Source organism: Coregonus lavaretus (assembly GCF_964263955.1).
Source record: "Coregonus lavaretus genome assembly, chromosome: 15".
Classification (NCBI taxonomy): domain Eukaryota; kingdom Metazoa; phylum Chordata; class Actinopteri; order Salmoniformes; family Salmonidae; genus Coregonus; species Coregonus lavaretus.
Window position 1 is genome coordinate 18,253,458 of NC_140002.1, and position 12,991 is coordinate 18,266,448.

The 12,991-nt window shown below is 43.1% G+C and overlaps 1 protein-coding gene across 1 annotated transcript in view; it reads right to left on the bottom strand.

Moving 5' to 3' along the window:
- LOC311142057 (cell adhesion molecule 1-like) overlaps positions 1-12,991 on the bottom strand; it is a gene marked incomplete at both ends in the record, with an annotated part of 471,507 nt that overhangs the window by 283,239 nt on the left and 175,277 nt on the right. The window lies entirely within an intron of this gene.

A 12,991-nucleotide genomic window follows, 5' to 3' on the forward strand; every position in this document is an offset into this window, starting at 1 on the left:
AGATAGCCTACAGTAACCAAGACCTTCATAAACAACCAAAGTATTATTTTTCCGATAGCATACATGAAATGTATTTATTAGACTGTTAGAATGTTGAGTCAAAAGGACTCCTCATTGGCCTGAAGGGGGGTCCAAAGAGGCCTTTCAAGTGGTAAACATCCCCACTCATTGGCCGCACAACAAACACAAGACCCTATCTACATGGAGGGCATCTTCTTGATGGACTTCTTGATTTGCCCACGGAGAGAAAATAAATAAAACTATCTGGAAGGAGCGGAGGAGAGGAGTGTAGTTACGAGGCGGGCGATTGTTTTTTAATCTGCTATTGATGAGTGAGGTCACCGGCGATGATTAAAGTGTAGGGGCACCATCATGGCCACGTTCCTCTGTTTGCAGCTTGATGAGATGAAAAGACACAGGCTTGAGGGAATAGAGTGCCACGCCGCACCTTAATCCCTGATTTACTGCCTCCCTCCACAGGGCATTGATTGAAAAGAACAGAGCGTCACTGCTGATCGGGCTGACAGGGGTAATAGTGTGTATGTGTGTCTCTGTGTGTGTTTGAGAGAGGGAGTTGGGGGTGCAGAGAGTGCCACAGAATGGACTCCACTGAGTGTGAAGTTACATGCAGAACTAAGACGTCATTGAAGAAGGGGGAGCAGAGATCCATACAGATCGAGATACAGACGATACTGGTCTGCACTGACAATAAGCAGTCAGAGAACACACACACTTGTACATTTGCAGACAGACAATGCTTACAGCCATACAAAAGTTTACTCATGCACTCATACATACACATTTACACCACAGACGGTAGACACAGATTCATGGGAAACTCACACGGACAAAAACACAGCATACGCATTCCGCACACGCACACACACACTTTTCAACTTTAACAACACTGACACATCCGCCCTGTAGTCCTCCACAGTCACCATAAACCCCTCTCTGCTATATGACAATTTCCGCGAAATATGCATCTTTATGTGTATGTGTGTGTGTCCACAACCAAAAGCTGGAAAGGCCCCATAAGGGCAATTTGTAATTGCTTGTTCAGACTTTTAAATGAATATTCTGTGGCGGTCTGGTTTTTCCACAGCAAAGGGAACCTGAGCTCGGGAAAGGGCCCGGAGGCTGTGGAACTGTGTCGACACCGAGATACTAATTGCTGTACCCCCCCGTTTCGGATGTTATTAGAAAACGAGGAGGGGTCCTTTGCTTTCCTCAGCGCCTTCTCTCTTTCTCTCCCTCTTTCTTTCCCTCCCCCTTTCCTGAGAGAAAGTGCGAGAGAAAGCCGCCAAGTGTTTTAACTCTATAATTTTGCTCAGACAGACAAGTTGCTCCTATGGCAACTTCGACTCACTCAGTTACTTGTCAAAGGTACCCTGGACGGCACTCTAACAGGACACTGTGTACCGTTGAAAGGCTGCTTGTCCATTGGCTTCCATAGTCTTAGGGTTCAGACACACCAACAGCGTTTGCTGGCTGAGAGTACTTAGCACCTCAACGTAATTTGTGAACCGAGAGTGCAATGATTTTAAATGTAGAATTGTGTGACAAAAATTAAGTCAGTCAGACGTCTAAACCGGGTGGTCTCTAAAACACAGCACGCTGAACGGTTAGCAGACGAATGCTAGATCCACATTCGGTGCGATGTGTGAAAGCCTTAAGAACAACACCTTGTCATGGAGGCACTCAAGACTTAAAAAAGATCACATCGATAACATGAAACATACCATATAAAGTTGCCATCTCATTTAAGCTTACTTTGTATTAGTAAATACAGTGGTCCCCTGTATTGCTCTGCTCATCTTGCAGTTTACAGAACTGCAGATACAGGCCTATGCGCGTAAAATGCTAATATCGGTACCATGCATTTGTGGCACAAATCCCATTCAAGTCATGGTACGATATTAGCATTTTTCGCGCATCATGTTCAAATAATTTATAAGTGACTGTGTTGAGCTTCACAATCAATTTCAGATACTTTTAAATGATTTGGACATGATGCGCAAAAAATACTAATATCGGTACCAGGACTTGGATGGGATTTGTGCCACAAACCCTAAAACGTTAGCATTTGGAAACAATGCCAGGCAAACTAAACCAAAGCATGGATTGCTGTCAAACCTTGTCCATAGACTGCTTACAGGGTAAGGAAACCAATGTGTCATTTTGTAATTTGGGTGAACTATCCCTTTAATATAAAAAAAAGATTTATTCAGGAAAACAGAATTTTCTTGAACTTCTCTATCCCAAATGGAAAATGGCACTTACAGTAAAGCTCGGCAGAACATAAATACACCCATCTAATCCCGTAATGCAGCCATGATTACCAATAACACATAACTCATTATCTTTAGCAACTGTTCTCTCTAAACCCCTAATGAAGCACCATACAGAGATATACTCTATGTAACAATACATAACATAACCTAAAGATGGGCTCTTGTATAGATAACAATAATACTGTAAGTTGAAAAATTGACAATAAGGACAAAACAAACGGTTGTCTTTGGGAGCATATAGGGACAATTTGTTTGTGATAAAACTAAAGGTTGTGCCTTGCAGAGTGGTTAAGCTTCAGGCATTAGCAAGAGGAGCCACAAATCCAATTAGCTGTTCAACTGAGATATAAATGAATAGGGCTTAAATTTAAACGAGGAAAATATAGCAGATTTTATTTTATTTTATCAAGGACATGGGCACATTCAGTCATTGCTGAATTCATTATCTTAAGAAGATGTACCTCAGGCTTGTGTATTGTGTCACACCTATTTGAGGCAGGTCATCTTGTGAAACTCTTGCTGTGTGAGGTCTAATGCCCTATTCCCACTACAAGATATGAAGGAGTCTGAGGAGCGGGGTGGAGAAAGAGAATTCTACTTTTCAATTCACATTACATCCTTGTCTTACCTTTTGTTGTGGCTGGCAACACAACATTATTAGTCCGCAGCTAAAATTGACCATAAATATCACAGAAGCCACTCGCCAGTGAGCACAAACTATTCAACAATGACACATTTTTCTTCTAAAACATATTACACTATTGAATAATGCAACCAAACCATATTTCATATATACAACAGTTCACAAGCATGTATGTTCAGACAATGAAAGGGTTTATTATCTCAAGTAAGGTTAGCCTATCAAAAATGAACGATTAACCCTCTCACACGAATATAAAACTACAGTAGGCCTACCTTACAAACAAACCAGGCTTCACTTTTATTAATATCATGCAAATCATTACATGTGGTAAAAGCAAATTGCGACTGAAAACGTGGGAATAAGTGAATTCACCGTGACAAGCTGTTTTATATGGAAGCCCATCCCCACCACCATTTTTCTTTTTTTAATAAAATAAAATGCCTCATGATTTGTCAACGTGCACAATTAGCCTGTGCTTCAGTCTGATCAACTGTATACTACTGATATACCTACTGATAACAACCCCAGCTGCAGGTAGCCTAGAGAAGCCTATGCGCTCTGATCCCATCTGGGCCGGGGGACACGTAATGTCATGTTTTTATAGCCTAAGCTATGTATTTATAGCCTAAAATAGGCCCATTTATTTGTGTTCTGAGGTCATGTAAATGTGATAAAATTTGGTTTATATGGACATGTCAGGTGGCTAGGCTACCTAGTGATGACATACTGTATGAGTATCTTTTTAATTACAGATGCAAAGGCCTACACAATGCAACCCTGCATACAGCGAGCTCAGCCCTATTAGTTTTTGTCTAAGCCCAGTTTTTGTCTCTGTCTGTAACCAGGTTTCCATCCAATCTTTTTATGCAAGTAAAGTACATGTTGGATAAAAAATGTCACGACAGGCCTGATGGAAACAGCAAATTTGTCAGTAAACTTTCAAAATGTCGACAAAACAAAATAAGCTAGACAAGGTCTGTGTCTGTAAAATTGGCGGTAGAAACACTTTAATGCGTAAATATTTATATAATAATCATCATATTTAACTAAACTTGGGAGTCACGCAATAATATGTTGCGTGGTCCTCCCACTACGACTTGGGAAAGCATGCCGTTTATTAGGGTACAGATTAAATAAATGATGATGGAAGTTCAGGGTGCTGAAAGTGCACAGTGATGAGCTTGATGCTCCTTTTCAATAAATATCGAGGGTCTTATTCTGGTAACATGATGATGGCTGCAGTTTCACACAAAAAATTATCTCGCTCTTTTTTCCATAATAATCTCATCATGTAGTACTCTATACCCGCACTGTATCTGCGAGCTGTTGGACAGAACTCACGTGCCAAGACCAGAGTGAGCACATTCGCTATATAACGGCACATTTTTTGTGACAAAACCATCAGTAGAGTTGAAAAATACATGTACATCTTATTTTTTATTTGGTACATGGGAATTTAACCGCAAAAGTTATGCTTATGTGTACTACGTCATCACGCACAGCCTTTTATCCGCAACAAGTCAATTTGATGGAAACACCACTGGTGGGAAGATGCGCATATGTGACTCGTTTCAGGAAACTAGGCTTATGTTGCACGTCACTACTTCACAGGAGAGCCATTTGAACGTAAACTTTTTTTTAAAAATCAAAATGTGCCTTAATAACAAACGTGTATGCCATCTGTAAATCCGAATAAAATTCAGAAGGCTATTGTATAAAACACCTGTCTCCAGATTACAAACTAAGGGCAACCATGGCATCCGTGACAGAGAGGGAGAAGCGTCCATCCATGTTACGGGTAAGACAGTCTAGCTGGCTACATTTTCAGATATTACACGTTTCTAATTTTGTCAAAGTCATTTTCATTTCAAGTTAAGGCGTGCTGGCTGGCTCGCTAGCTAATGTTAGCTGGCTGGCTCGCTAGCTAACGTTACGTGTATGATCTGTGTAGTAATTTTATTCGTATCTCAGATCCATTTGCATTGCTAGTTATAGCCTAATGTTAGCTAGCTAGCTAACATTGAACCTGGTTAGTTAGCTACCTGCAGATTCATGCAGGGTAGTAACATTATGAGTTGGGATTATGGTTCATTGTTTAGCTAGCTAGCTACATGTCTAAACAAAATACTCCACTATGCAAGTAACCATTTCAATAGAATGTTAATGATGTCACTGCGACAACTGTCGATAGACGTAGCTGGTAAATTCGCTCTGGCTATCTACTCCGATTTCAGAGCACTCTCGTCTGAATGTGCCAGAGCACAGAATAACTGATGAATTTACGAACACTCAACACCCGTTGAATATAGCTGGCGTCAGTAAACGTTGGCAAAAAAACATAACTAAATTGTTTCCAGCAGCACAGTTAGTCACCAATGCTCTGGATAACATAAAAACAGCCTAACCAGCTCTGCTAGGGCAAGTAAAATGGTCAGAGTGAGATGTTCTCAACCCTACTCCTCGGCCAGAGCGTCCAGTGTGCGCTCTGAACGGTCTGAGAGTGAAACGCTCTGAATTTACGAACGCCCAGAGCGCACTCTGAGCGCACTGTGGCACTCCAGATTGAATTTACTAACACCCCTGTAGTATTAACCAGCCTTTAGTCATGTTTACTACATGGCCTCACATGTGAATCTTTAAAGAGATGGGTGAGGCTAAGGCTTAAGAGGGTGTGAACGATGCTGAATGGGTGTAGACAAAGAAGAGCTCTCCAGTAGGTTTACCAAAACATTCAAGGGCCATTTTCTCAAAAGCGAGGTTACAAGTTTATCAACTTTCAAAACATAATTACTTTCCCATTGTTCCTCAACTGTAGTGTATGATATACAATTTTCTAGCTCTGAGTCTCTACTTTTATCCAATGTAAAAAACATTAATTTCAAATTTTACTACATAAGACCGAATCGAGCCGGTCTGTCACATATTGTATTTATGAGGATTTTAGAATATTTGCATGAAACCTAGCTTGTGTAAATGGTTTTAATGTTTTTATTCTCCCTGGGCTAGGAGTTTTTCCAGGAGTAAAAAAAAACAACATATGACCTGATTAGAAAAATAATTTGGTCCCATCATAGCTCATATAAAAATGTTTTTTACAGCTGATTTATTACTATTGCATATGCTACAACTAGGGTCCGAAGTTGGTTAGGTTAGCCTACTACCAGATCAGGAAAACCATTTTCCCCCCACCACTCTGGGGCCTGTGGTGCCACCTCTGAAATCACCACATAATGTTACAAATGAAAAAACATATCCTATTTGTATGATCTACAATTTACAGGTTTTTGGTGGTGGGGATGGGCTTCCATAGGTTTCTTTGGCTCAGTGTAGCCAGCAGCTACTGCAACAATGTCTTAATGTAACAGGCTGTTACTGCAATTTCAGGTAGAAATTAAATAAAACAAGTCTAAAATATTATGAAAATGTCTATACATTTTCAGCTGTTAAAAAACATTCCTTTGCTATTACCATTTATACTGTAGGTGTTGGCTCAACGATACATTTCTGTTTACCCTGCCCTGTTTCAAGGGGGGCAACTGTCGGGCAAGTGTTGTGCATGACCTCCGGAGGTAGTGGTTGAGACGTAGCAAGTACGCAAGTTTACATTTGAGTAATATGTGTTGCCAATGGTATTTTTACGAAAAGTGTAGTAAGTGTGAAGAGGCTGTAAACTGGTTGAGACACCTCTTCTTATCCCTAATCCGATTATTCCCGTAGATTAGAACTATACATGCAACACATTAGAACTATACTTCAACTCCACTTTCCTCAACTGTAGAAGAGCTACTGAGGTGCACTGCAGTCACATCCCAAAATAAGTCTTCCATATCTGCCTGCATTTTGTTTGTCAAACACTAGCCAGGGCCTCTTTAGACCTTGGCCTCCACTGAACCTGCAACTTTCTTTCTTTTATTTTGGACCTCCCGTTGGGACGTAACCTGAGAGAGCACAGAGAGAATGCGAGAGAGATAGAAAAGAGAGGAGAGAGAGAGAGAGAGAAAAGAGAGGAGAGAGAGAGGAGAGAGAGAGAGAAAAGAGAGGAGAGAGAGAGAGATAGAAAAGAGAGGAGAGATAGAAAAGAGAGGAGAGAGCTTGAAAGCTAGAAAAGAGAGGAGAGAGAGAGAGAGAGAGAGAGAGGGGAGAGGGAGAGAGAGGAGAGAGAGAGAGAGAAAAGAGAGGAGAGAGAGAGAAAAGAGAGGAGAGAGAGAGAGAGAGAGGAGAGAGAGAGAGAAAAGAGAGGAGAGAGATAGAGATAGAAAAGAGAGGAGAGAGAAAAGAGAGGAGAGAGCTTGAAAGCTAGAAAAGAGAGGAGAGAGAGAGAAAAGAGAGGAGCGAGAGAGATAGAAAAGAGAGGAGAGATAGAAAAGAGAGGAGAGAGAGAAAGGAGAGGAGAAAGAGAGATAGAATGGAGAGAGAGAGAGAGACTCTTGACTTTGCCCTATTTCCCTGTTCACCTGAAGCCTTGGACGAGAGGAGCCTGTCGGTCCTCCTTAGGCCTGGATCAGGGATTCACTGTTGCTGTGAGCCGGCCCAAAACCTTGTACTGACAAATCGAATCGAGGGGATGAGTAGACAACCTTGGCTAGGCCCTCTGCTTTTACATTCTCTCACTCTCTACTGTTTTGCCCATCTCCCCTCCCATCAAAGAGACAGAGAGAATGGCCACAGATGGAAACACTATTAGCAGGCCCATGCTATGTACACTGTAGCTGATCCCCATTTACATTACATTTACGTCATTTAGCAGACGCTCTTATCCAGAGCGACTTACAAATTGGTGCATTCACCTTGTAGACAGTGGGATAACCACTTTACAATATGTTTATTTATTTATTTATTTTTTGGGGGGTGGGGTAAGGGGGGGTAGAAGGATTACTTTATCCTATCCCAGGTATTCCTTAAAGAGGTGGGGTTTCAAGTGTCTCCGGAAGGTGGTGAGTGACTCCGCTGTCCTAGCGTCGTGAGGGAGCTTGTTCCACCATTGGGGTGCCAGAGCAGCAAACAATTTTGACTGGGCTGAGCGGGAACTGTGCTTCCCCAATCTGCCTTTGCATCCAAATGGGGTTATTTCTGCCCCGTGCTTGTCAATATCCGTGCACATGGCCGTGTACACAGTCCGAGCCACAGCTGAGGGATATTCAGGGATTTATTGTTCCCACTTCCCAAATATGAAAGGCTTGTTTGACGACCGTTTGTTTCAATAAGAGGGAACAGAAATTCTGTCCTTACGCATATAGGCTGGCTATTACAAAAGAAAAGCCATTTTGCCACTCGAAGTGGAATGAATGCACTTAAGAGATTCTGTCAGTTTTCCACCCAAACTGTTTCGGTTGTTTGTATGATGAGTGGGCAGTGAGTTACAGACTCAGATGGCCATGGGAGAGGTAGGTAGGAGAGAAAATGTACCTCCCTCGTCCACTACCATCTGTTTTACAGGACCAAAATAGGCCTAGCACAGTCGATTTTGGCCAAAATAGAGAGCTTGATGACATAAGTCAAAGGTCAGTTAAGGTTGGAGTTCAAATTCTGGTAACATGTTAATGAGCAAATCCCACATTCAACATTTGGACGAATTTAAGAATGATGTGTTTGGACAACAGTATGTGCATTGCAGTAGCCCTAACATTAAGGAGGGGCAGATCAAAAGCTAGTTCATTCCTTTCTTAAACCTCTCTCCTCTGTCTAGTGATGGTGCCTGAGATTAAATGGACAGAGGTGGGATGGGGACATGACATCGGTCCAGTGTGTGTTAGTTGGCAAGAGCCAGGGCTACAGACATCTCTCTGAGCCCTGAGCTCACTGGTGCGGTGTGTCACCTTAATCGGCCCCACTCACACCTCCTCACAGCAGGGGAACCATCAGGAGCTGCAGGCAACGTGAGGTGCTCTCACTCAAACCCTCCCCCATCATCATCATCATTACCACCAGGGGCCAAAGAAAAAGCTTACCTAGAAGGAAAGAGAGTGAGAGAGACAGAGAGCGAGAGAAGAGGGAAAGGTGGAGAGAAGGAAAGAGGATTATTCAAGCAGCGATGGTACGTTACACTCAGCAGGTCTATGAGCTCGCTTTTCAAGATGATCCACCCATCTTCACCCATACCCCTATCCACTCATACCCCTATCCACCCGTACTCCTCTCCACCCGCACCCCTCTCCATCTGCACCCCTACCCACCCATACTCCTATCCACCCATACTCCTACCCACCCATACTCCTATCCACCCATACTCCTACCCACCCATACTCCTATCCACCCATACTCCTACCCACCCATACTCCTATCCACCCATACTCCTACCCACCCATACTCCTATCCACCCATACTCCTACCCACCCATATTCCTACCCACCCATATTCCTACCCATAAGGATTCTGCTGTTGATCCCATGGAGAAGTGAATGAGAGGGCTTCCTATTAGGACTGTGAATGATCAACATACTTTCCCAGATTTTTTCCCCACTGGTGCGATAATTATAGCATTATAGGTCAGCCATGATCAATAAAGCAAAGAAAAACAAAACCTAGGCAGACAGAACACCCGCTTCTGCCACAGCTTGGAGTGATTTGGTGGGTTTTGCATTAGGAGTTGAATGTCAATAATTCTGTGGTTAGTGATTATCAACATCCACAACTGCCATTTATCCTAGTTTTGCAGACCGCCTTAAGAAAGACTACACAGGTTAACTCCCCGGTTAAGATGAAATAGAGCTATAGTGCCGTAAAGCACTGAAAAAAACAACCCATTTTAATGCAAGTGACCTTGGCTGACAATTTTTGCCTGTGGCTTTTTCGTTTTCGTCTCGTTTTTCACCAAGACGCTAACTAGCCTAAGACTACAATTCCACATCAAAAACATTGCGAGCTTCCAAGCAGGCCAGGGTGATCAAGAGTGGCAGCTAAAATTGCCCAAGAGGAAGAGGTACTAATGCACAGAGCGGAGGGGCAGGATATTCGAGTCGGTGGATGGATGGAGAGATTGCATTATTTGGCTCCAGCCTCGGCCCGAATCGAGACTGATTGCAGCTTCGTTGAGCCAAGCCTACAGAGCAGCCAGGGCAGAGAGAGAAAATCACAGACGTTGAACACAGAAAAAGAGCAGCAGTGGCAACAGTAAAACGCAACGACCTCGTTTGTCTGGAAACAAAGTGCCCCTCTTGTACCAACTCAATGGTCCTTGCTATTTGCAGTGACCAGATGTTATGTATCGCATCTAACAAACCCTTGACTCGCTAAAAGAATGCAGCCTTTTCTTTCTCCTTTAATTCCAAAGTTTCAAATAAGAGGGAAAAAAGATGCAGTGCAGTCTGAATGAATTAGCCTAGTAACAGAGCAGGGCTTGGTTTGATATGACAAGTAAAGGTATTAAGGGCAGTACCCAACTGACAGTGTGCTTTTGTGTCTGAATTTCCCCAAACCTTGGCTTTGTTACTTGGCGAGGAGAGTGAATAGAGGAGAGGTTAGGGGAGTGAAGAGAGGAGAGGTGAGGTGAGGGAAGTGAAGAGAGGGAGAGAGGTGAGGGAAGTGAAGAGAGGAGAGGTGAGGGGAGTGATGAGAGGGAGAGAGGAGAGGTGATGAGAGGGAGAGAGGAGAGGTGATGAAAGGGAGAGAGGAGAGGTGATGAGAGGGAGAGAGGAGAGGTGATGAAAGGGAGAGAGGAGAGGTGAGGGGAGAGAAGAGAGGAGAGATGATGGGATTGAAGAGAGGAGACGTGAGGAGAGGGGGAAAATAGGGGAAGAGGGAATAGCTCATAGATAGCCTAGATGCTGCACTAAACTGAAATTAATTAAAATCATATTGACTGTCAAGAGAAAAATCTGTCCATTGTCAGCTCAAGTGCATTGAGTCTGTAGCACGGGCATCTTTCAGCTTTGTTGTTTCCCGGTTAATCCTGGACAGGTTTTGATGACCATCCCCCAGTTCAAGCCGAGCCCAATCAATGATCACCCCCATCTGCCCAGTCCACACCTTACAGTATTGTTTCCTCAAAGCTGACCAATCAGGAAAAGGAACAGTGTGAAACAAAAGCTGAAAAAGGCACCATGAACCCTCCGTTGCTCCCTCTATTTCCATATTATAAGCCATGAAAAAGAGCTTAAACCCCAGACAAAGGCACACACCCCTACAAACGCTAATTTGCTGAACAGGCTGCAGATGACGCAAAATAAGGCTTTCACCTACTCCTGCCATACATAATTCATACTATTGACTGGTGAAGCAATGCCACTTTCATGCACTAGGCTCGCAAAGTGGTGCCACTTTCACACAACGAGGCGAGCCAATGACTCCAAACCAACTGTGCAGTTACACCGAGCACACAATGGGGATTGGTGTGAAAATGTCCACACAGACACACACAAACAGACACACTGGAACACTCAAGCTCTAAGAGCACACACAGACACTCTCACTTTCAAGCATGTAGGCCTACAAGCAACATGCACACAAGCCTAAACAAAGGAAGACCTGGACTCAAGCACACTCACACATAAACTAAGATACACACACACTTTACACTTTCACAAACACACACGAAAGCCCACGATCAGAAACAAACATTCATAAACCCATTCAGACATTTCACAGGAGCATGTAAAGAAGAGCACCAAATGCATGACCTTCATTGTCTCTGAATAATTATTCATAGCCTGAGTGTTCCGGTGGCATACATTGAAACTCATAGCTTTCTTTTGCTAAATAACTATGAATTAACAAGCTTATTTTCTAATAATTGTCAACATATAACATCATATTAAGGTGTGGGACCTTCAATGTATTACAAGGAACAACACAGATCTATTTCACTCCCCCAGCTGGAATATTCTGTCCGTTCACAATTCACCTGTGGAAACATGGCAGCTCTCAACACCCGACAACAGAAAGAGTTGGCCACTACTATCCAAGAGATTGTTTGTGAGGAAATTACCTCTGCCCTCGACTTGCAATTAAAACCCATAAATTAATCACTTGCACTGCTCACATCTAAAGTGGATACCTTCTCAACTAAAGTGGAAAGTTTGGAGAAAGCGGCCAATGCGACAGAGGTGCAACTCCATGACCTGGAAACAGAGCGAACTAAGCTAGAAGGGGAAGTCAATTTCCTACAAGAGATAACAGAATCAGTCGAAAATCATTCCCGTAAACTCAATGTGAGGGTCACAGCACTTGAAAATAGGCTTGGGCGGTATCCCGTATACAGTGAGGGAAAAAAGTATTTGATCCCCTGCTGATTTTGTACGTTTGCCCACTGACAAAGAAATTATCAGTCTATAATTTTAATGGTAAGTTTATTTGAACAGGGAGAGACAGAATAACAACAAAAAAATCCAGAAAAACGCATGTTAAAAATGTTAAAAATTGATTTGCATTTTAATGAGGGAAATAAGTATTTGACCCCCTCTCAATCAGAAAGATTTCTGGCTCCCAGGTGTCTTTTATACAGGTAACACTCTTAAAGGGAGTGCTCCTAATCTCAGCTTGTTACCTGTATAAAAGACACCTGTCCACAGAAGCAATCAATCAATTAGATTCCAAACTCTCCACCATGGCCAAGACCAAAGAGCTCTCCAAGGATGTCAGGGACAAGATTGTAGACCTACACAAGGCTGGAATGGGCTACAAGACCATCGCCAAGCAGCTTGGTGAGAAGGTGACAACAGTTGGTGCGATTATTCGCAAATGGAAGAAACACAAAATAACTGTCAATCTCCCTTGGCCTGGGGCTCCATGCAAGATCTCACCTCGTGGAGTTGCAATGATCATGAGAACGGTGAGGAATCAGCCCAGAACTACACGGGAGGATCTTGTCAATGATCTCAAGGCAGCTGTCACCAAGAAAACAATTGACGCCGTGAAGGACTGAAATCCTGCAGCGCCCGCAAGGTCCCCCTGCTCAAGAAAGCACATATACAGGCCCGTCTGAAGTTTGCCAATGAACATCTGAATGGTCAGATGAAACCAAAATGGAGCTCTTTGGCATCAACTCAACTCGCCGTGTTTGGAGGAGGAGGAATGCTGCCTATGACCCCAAGAACACCATCCCCACCGTCAAACATGG